Below are 6139 nucleotides of genomic sequence, written 5' to 3' on the forward strand. Positions count from 1 at the left end.
TGGCAAAAGGGCTTCGTCCACGTTGCGAGTTCGGACATCATGTAACGGATTGAAATTATGTTATGATTGGGCTTGACGGGTGAAATTCAAATTAAAAGAAGGAAATGGTGCAGTGAAATATGGATTATTCGGTCGGGCCCAAATTAACACTACAAACCTACCTTTGCTGGTGTTGAACAAGGCCTTTTGACCCAACTGGACCAGCCTGATCCAACCTACCCATCTGTATTCAAGGTGGCCCACATAGAACAGTGAAATTGAAGTTTCAATTTTACCCATAATCAATGGAAATCCGATATTTTACCCAAAATAAAATCAAAATAGATATTTTATTATAAGGATAAAGATGAAAATAGATATGATTTAAATTTTTTTATCAAATACAATAATATAATATAAATTATTATTTTAGATTAATTAAAATTAATATATATTTTTATTTAAAAATATATTAATACACGTTTATAAAAAAATTATATAAATATGCAAGATAAAAATTAAAAATTAAAAAAATAAATTTTATTTTTTATTATTTTTTTAAGTTACAAGTACAAGAATTACTAATAACCATTAAATATCTACATGGATAGGAATGAATGTAGATTTAAAATATTTGTAGAGTATGAGTAAGGGATGAATATACTATAAAATTTGAAAATAGGGACAGAGCATGCTCTATTCGTCTCGTACCCTACTAATTGACATTATAATAGTGAAGTTCAAGTGAAAAACTTATCCAAACCCAAAATTATAGTCTATATTTCTCGATAATACCGAACCCTTAGTTTTAATATAAAGGTTGGATCCCTAACAACTTTAAATATAAAAAAAAATTATTTCTCCTTAATAAAATTTTTAAAATTCACAAATGAAATTAATAAAATGCCAATTTATAATAATTATATATAAATATGAGATGCATGACAATTTAAAAAAAAAATTATCCTATTGCTTTATTTGACATTTGATTCATGAGGATTTGGCATGTGTCTTTAAAATAATAAATTATTTGTCAAAAAATAGAGAAAAAAATGAAATAAGAACAATAAAATAAAATGTTTTAGTGATTGATAATTTATGTGAAAGGATTTTGACCATTTTAGGGGTTAATAAAAAAATGATTTGTAAATGAATAAAACAGAATCATATTAGCAATAAAGTAATGAATAAATTAACAACCTAAACAGGTGATTATTTCAGTGCCAAGTGTTTTTGTCAGCTTGTAAAGTGGATAATAGTCAATTAATGGGTTGTAGCCCTAATTACAATGAAAAGCCATGGCACATCTGCAAAATGAAATGAGTGATTTTTTGTGGCCCTTTTTTCTCAGTTTCAGATGATTTCTCATTTTCTACTCTTTTACTGATAAGGGTTTTTTGCATGGATGATATTGGTAGGTTCCTTTTTTTTTTTTTTCTTTGAAGATTACAGTGAAATTGGATTAGGAAAGTGACTTAGAGGAGTGTAATTTTCAGGCTCAACAAAATTAAAGAAAAGAAATGGGCTGTCACCATTTTACCTGGAAAACTGTAGGTGACCAGTGACCAACGAAAAAGCACCAGGGTTTTTCAAAAAAATTATTCACTATTTTGTCTGCAAGAATCTTTGCAGGGTTTTGTTCCCTTTCTTCTCCCAGATGGGCCTCTCCAAAATACCAGAACAGCTCAAGTTTTGTACTGATCACATGAAGACCGAAAATTTTTTTCCTTTGAGGAACGTTCGGATGGAATTCAAATCCCAAACATCCTTTCTCCCTATCTTCAACATTATTGGTTTCCTGATATGGTTATGAATGCCAAAGTCACCCTGGCGTCAAAGGAATACTGCCTTGAAGCTTTGATCATGCAGCAGCAGTAGTATAGCTGTATGATTTGCATCTTGTAATGATTTATCCCGAGTGGTGGATGTCTCCTAGTATTTCAGTGATTCCTTGTCCAAACATGGTTTTTCTTATTCAGGGTCTCATCTGTCACATCAACTTCCCTAATCTGCTATAGGCAAAACAATTTGCTGCTAGCTACTGCCCACTGGTGCTGCAAACGCTTCATGTCCAATGGTGATTCAATGATTCTATATCTAGTTTTTTTGGCCACAGGTTTCTAACTAGTTTTACATGACATTTCAATTTCCATTTGTAAAATGGTATAATCCATGCCTGCCTCATCCTCGTGCATAGCTGCTTAAATATTTCATCAGCCGTAATGTATGGCACCCAGCTTTGTTTTTGTGAACACAAAATCTGAGGCAATGCCATCAATTATTCAAACACTAATGGTTATACCTTATTTTGCCCATCCAATAGAAGGTTGACATGTGGCAGGTAGATATCAAAGAGCAGCTCATGGAGTGTGTCTGAAAATTTGCCTGTCAATAACACACTAACACATGGCAGAATGATATTTATCAGCCAACAAGAATCCTGGCAGAAATGGGTACTAACATGCGTGTAAACTACCTCAATCCAAGGCGTAGATGCTAGACTTCGAAGTTCTTGCCTACATGGCAAAAAAAGAAAACGAGGAAATATAAATTAATTGAAGTATCAATGCCCCATGGCTTTAGATTCTTTTTTTTTTTTTGTAATAAAATCTCTTTTAAACTAAGATAAAATATGATATATCTGATAATTTTAAACAATAATTATAAATTATATATTCAAAATGATATCAATAAAAAATCATCAATTAAATTCGAATTTAAAATTTTTACGTCGAAAAAATATATTTTTTGTCAATTGAACTAGTCTGTTATTATCTCATGACTTAGATTTGGTAAAACAATAAGATTATATATTGATAGTAGTATAATAATAAGTATTTTTAATTTTTGGACCGTTAAATTTTTTAATGGTAAGTTTGTTTGTGTGTGATTTAGGAGATGCTAGAAAGTGAAGAAATAGGGAAGATCATGCCAAAAATACAGTGTTAATTAATGACGAACGCAGGCCAAGGAATCGGCCGGGCAAGGTGATTAATTTCACATTGTTTTGACCATATCCTAGGAGACTGTGATGCCGATGCCTCTTTTGGCCTTTGCTCCCACGCCCAGGTTCGATATACAAAGCCCTTCAACAACTCTTTATTTTATTGTGCTTTGAGCTTTAGAAATTATAACATTTTAAAAAGCTACCTGGAAAAAATCAAATGGTCCTAGCCAGGTTGTCAATTATAAGGTTCATTGCAATTTCCTATACATATAATTTATGTGGGATTTAAGTATTAGATTCAATAATAAATGCATGTATTTTCCATTCAAGAAAAATAAAAAATTAAAAAAATTTTACGCCGGCTACAATATTATGTTACTATATATATAACTTTCAAACTATATTTACAAATAAAAAATTAAAAAGCACACAATCACCTGAAGATTTGACTGTTTAAGCTCTAAATTACTATTTAATTAGTTTGACCCGCTCAAAAACGTACAGCTCATTTACTAATTATTTATTTTTTGATTCATATGTATATATATGAAAAAACATTAGCCATTTATTGATATAGTCTGACTGTTAAATTAACCTAGCTACTAGAAATAACAAAAGAGATGGTTTGAGATATATAATAATTAATTAAAATGCAAATGTGTCAAAGCCGCCCAACAGAAAAAAGGAAGACGATTTAATTTACACATACATTGAATGTATTTTGTAGCCAAAAAACCATACACAGTTAAAAAAAATATTATCGAACAAAAATTTAATAATTATTTATGTTTTTATCATTTTATTATAATTAATTCAAAGTTTAAATATCAATTTTTATTAGATAAAAATCGATTAATCATCAATATCAATTTCCATCTAATTAATTGCTTAAGTGAGGTGAAAATAAATATTTAAGGATTCAATTGATCCTTTGATTGATTATAATAAAATGTTAAAATTTTAAATAATTATTAAATTTTTATTCAATAAAATTTTTAACCCTTTTGTCAATAAATTATTATAAGATTTTAACTTGTAGTTGGCATTATGTTTGCATTAGTGCCGTACGATAATGGTAAACTTAAAATACATAGAGATTTGTATAGCAATGGCTGTGAAAATTTTTACTCTTGTCAACAACAAGTCCTAAATGCATATGACCGACGTACCTCAAGCTACCACTTGGACTATGGAAACTATGGTGGTACGGACGTGACCCAAAATAATTTGCTCATTAGGCATCAACCACAGAATTTAGTTTGGCCTATGGATTAACCCTTATTTACTTGGTTTTTGTTCTTAACTCTTAATACCAATTCAAGCAAGAGTTTTAAATCTAATATACATATTAGCACTTATTGAAAAGTTTTAATTTTTCAAAAATATATATTTTTTTGTTATGCTTACAACTATTTAATTTTATATGTACTTTCGTTAGTCTAACACATGTATCAGACTTTATTTTTTAAATTATACTCATAATCAAATGTTATATCTATATAACAGATAGAATAATCAATTATTACATCATAATTAAATTATATTATTAAATAATCAATTAATAAATTATAATTTAACTAAATAATCAAACCTTAACACAATAAAACTTAAATATAAGATCTTAAGATTTAGGACCTCTTTCTTACCATTAAGTTAATGTCCTATGCCAATCAAACCTTAATTTAATATAAAAGAAAAAATTCTAATAAAATATTGAAATTTTAAATTTAAGTTTTGTTGCATGTAAGTACGATATCTAACTTTATTAGTGATTTGAGTTGGATCGATTCAACTTTATGTTTCATTTTTCTAACTATATATATATATATATGCAAGTTCTAATTGATTTTTTTATTTGATATATTTCATTGATTTTTTCTACATGATATTTAAATATTTTCTATTCAGCCATTTATTTCATACAATACAAAATGGCAGTGACCCACCTTTTCAAAAAAAAATTTTGGGTCTGGACATGTTGCTTTCAGATCCATGGGCTGCCCGTGAAAACCTCTTTCTTTTCCCCACTCTCTCAGAGTCACCTCTCTGCCTTTATAAGCCTACCCCATCTCTCACTTTTCTCTTACAAAAAAAAGACTTCACCTTTCCCTGTGCCTATAATTCTCCTGTGCTGTCTTTCTCTAGAAAAAAACATGGAGGAAAAAGAAAAGCTTTCAGAGGAGAAAGCAAAGCACAACAAGCTTCCACAGGGTATGAAAAACTTAAAAAAAAAAACCCTTTTATAGAATGTCAAAGCTCTCATCTTTTTTCTGTGGGCTGTTATCATTTCTTCTTATATGTTCATAAAAGCCTATGTAACATATTCTTTTGCACTTCCAACAGGCTCAAACTTTCTTGATTCTTCTTTTTTGTAGCCACTGGTTAATTTCAATTGGCAAAATTCACACACACACACACATATATATATATTTACAAAGAATAGATTCAATATATTTGTCTTCAATCAATATATGCATTCTCTTTTTCATTGTTTCTTAATTTATTCCTTCCGTCATGCAGGTCACCTGGTGCTGAAGCATAGGAGAATGGTCAAGGGCAAGCAAGTACAGTTGAGGAATGAAACTATTACTGGATTATTCCAATTTGGTGACGGCAACTCCAAACTGAAACTAGCTTGTTCATCTTAATTTGGTGTTATCCTACCTGAGCTTTGTCTTCTCTCTTCTCTTTAAATTTCTTTTTATCTTCTTGACCTTGTAAGACCTTTTCTTGACCTTGTAAGACCCCGTCCAGTGTTTCTTCTTCTTGTTTTTCTTTTCCCAGTATCCTCTATATCACAACAATCTGATATAGAGTTTGCGTATTCTTCTACCCCATTCCCGCCCAACTCTTCTTCTCCTTCCTTGTCTATCCCTCCTGAGCTGTTTGAATATTTAACCATGATCTCTCCTCAAAATTTGTCCAATCACATGCCAGCAAAGGACAACCTCATCAAAATCCTATTCTGGGGTTTTAGTGAAATTCATGTTTGAGGTGGAGATTTGTAATAACACTATATATAACAGTAGTTGTTGAAGCTTTTTTTTTTTTTTGTATTTTTATTAAATAGTAAAAGCTTTCACTTTCTTATTCTGTTAAGGCCATCAATGTCAATTGTTATTATATGTGCAGAAATATGCTTTGCAGGCATCGGTTTTCGTTGTTTTATATGTTGTTGGGGCTGAGAAGTGAGATAATAAATATTCTCTCTGA

The 6139-nt window shown here is 30.1% G+C and overlaps 1 long non-coding RNA gene across 1 annotated transcript; it reads left to right on the forward strand.

Moving 5' to 3' along the window:
* The first annotated feature begins 4886 nt into the window (after positions 1-4886).
* Positions 4887-6139, forward strand: LOC149512723 (uncharacterized). Its single transcript, XR_016332048.1, has 2 exons — positions 4887-5137; positions 5447-6139. It is a non-coding gene; the product is annotated as an uncharacterized LOC149512723 (long non-coding RNA).

The sequence above is a fragment of the Durio zibethinus genome, chromosome 22 (genome assembly GCF_047325235.1).
Source record: "Durio zibethinus cultivar Kanyao isolate XHJ-2024 chromosome 22, ASM4732523v1, whole genome shotgun sequence".
NCBI lineage: Eukaryota > Viridiplantae > Streptophyta > Magnoliopsida > Malvales > Malvaceae > Durio > Durio zibethinus.